Source organism: Littorina saxatilis, linkage group LG8, assembly GCF_037325665.1.
Source record: "Littorina saxatilis isolate snail1 linkage group LG8, US_GU_Lsax_2.0, whole genome shotgun sequence".
Classification (NCBI taxonomy): Eukaryota; Metazoa; Mollusca; class Gastropoda; order Littorinimorpha; family Littorinidae; genus Littorina; species Littorina saxatilis.
Window position 1 is genome coordinate 54178187 of NC_090252.1, and position 2297 is coordinate 54180483.

Below are 2297 nucleotides of genomic sequence, written 5' to 3' on the forward strand. Positions count from 1 at the left end.
CCGGCTTTTCGTGAAAGTTGAGGCGGCACTGTCACGCTCTCATTTTTCAACCAAATTGGTTGAAATTTTGGTCAAGTAATTTCCGACAAAGCCCGGACTTCGGTATTGCATTTCAGCTTGGTGGCTTAAAAATTAATTAATGACTTTGGTCATTAAAAATCTGAAAACTGTAAAAAAAAACTTTTACGTTCATCTTATTCTCCATCATTTTCTGATTCCAAAAACATATAAATATGTTATATTTGGATTAAAAACAAGCTCTGAAAATTAAAAATATAAAAATTATGATCAAAATTAAATTTTCGAAATCAATTTAAAAACACTTTCATCTTATTCCTTGTCGGTTCCTGATTCCAAAAAACATATAGATATGATATGTTTGGATTGAAAACACGCTCAGAAAGTTAAAACGAAGAGAGGTACAGAAAAGCGTGCTATCCTTCTCAGCGCAACTACTACCCCGCTCTTCTTGTCAATTTCACTGCCTTTGCCATGAGCGGTGGACTGACGATGCTACGAGTATACGGTCTTGCTGCGTTGCATTGCGTTCAGTTTCATGTTGTGAGAGCTACTTGACTAAATGTTGTATTTTTGCCTTACGCGACTTGTTATGTAGTTTTGTACGGTTGTGTTTTTACATTTAGTCAAGTTTTGACTAAATGATTTTAACATAGAGGGGGGAATCGAGACGAGGGTCGTGGTGTATGTGTGTGTGTGTGTGTGTGTGTGTGTGTGTCTGTCTGTCTGTCTGTCTGTGTGTGTGTGTGTGTAGAGCGATTCAGACTAAACTACTGGGCTGATCTTTATGAAATTTGACATGAGAGTTCCTGGGTATGATATCCCCGGACGTGTTTTTCTTTTTTGCGATAAATACCTTTGATGACGTCATATCCGGCTTTTTGTAAAAGTTGAGGCGGCACTGTCACACCCTCATTTTTCAATTAAATTGATTGAAATTTTGGCAAAGCAATCTTTGACGAAGGCCGGGGTTTGGTATTGCATTTCAGCTTGGTGGCTTAAAAACTAATGAGTGAGTTTGGTTATTAAAAATCGAAAACTTGTAATTAAAATTATTTTTTTATTAAACGATCCACAAACAATTTCATCTTATTCTTCGTCATTTTGTGATTCCAAAAACATATACATATGTTATATTTGGATTACAAACAAGCCCTGAAAATTAAAAATATACAAATTATGATCAAAATTAAATTTCCGAAATCGTTTTAAAAACTATTTCATCTTATTCCTTGTCGGTTCCTGATTCCAAAAACATATAGATATGATATATTTGGATTAAAAACACGCTCAGAAAGTTAAAACGAAGAGAGGTACAGTAAAGCGTGCTATGAAGCACAGCGCAATCGCTGCCGCGCCAAACAGGCTCGTCACTTTCACTGCCTTTTGCACTAGCGGCGGACTACGTTCACTTTCATTCTGTGAGTTCCACAGCTTGACTAAATGTAGTAATTTCGCCTTACGCGACTTGTTTATTATACATATCACACAAAGCAAATATTGCGATGACAACCCGGATCTGTCTGTGTGTATGTATGAGTCACTATGTGTGTGTGTGTGTGTGTGTGTGCGTGTGTGTGTGTGTGTGTGTGTGTATACATGTGTGTGTGTGTGTGTGTGTGTGTGTGTGTGTGCGTGTATACATGTGTGTGTGTGTATGTGTGTGTGTATGAAGCGACATGAGACGCCTTCTCGGCGGTGAATAGAACGTTTTATTGTTATTATAGTTAGTTTGCGTGAGTGCTGTGTGTTTGGGCTTTTTGTCTATTATTCAGTATTGTCATTATGACTTAACTACGTATTTTAATGTGCGAACTGTTGAATGATTAATGATGTTGGGGGGATATTTGTTAAGCGCCCTGACATTTTACTACTATAGGCTGTGGATATAGCGCTATAGATTAAAAAAACCACACACACCATGTTTTTTTGTTATCATCATCATATTATTTTGTGTACAATCGTTTGTGGCTGACAGGGCTCCCAACAGAAGCGCTCCCTATAGAGGGTCCCGTAAATTCGCATCGATACAGATGTGCAGAACTTTTTCGTTTAGAAAAAAACCTTTCTTGTCCATTTTGTATGAAAACAAGTAGACGATTACATCGGCGCCGACAGTACGCGTGATAACACAGGTTTATTGCGTCGCGGGGCCCGCTCTTTTCAAGTTTAGTGCGTCCCGGGACCCGCTCTTTTCAAGTTTAATGCGTCGCGGGACCCGTTCTTTTCAAGTTTAGTGCGTCCCGGGACCCACTCTTTTCAAATGTAGTGCTTCCCGG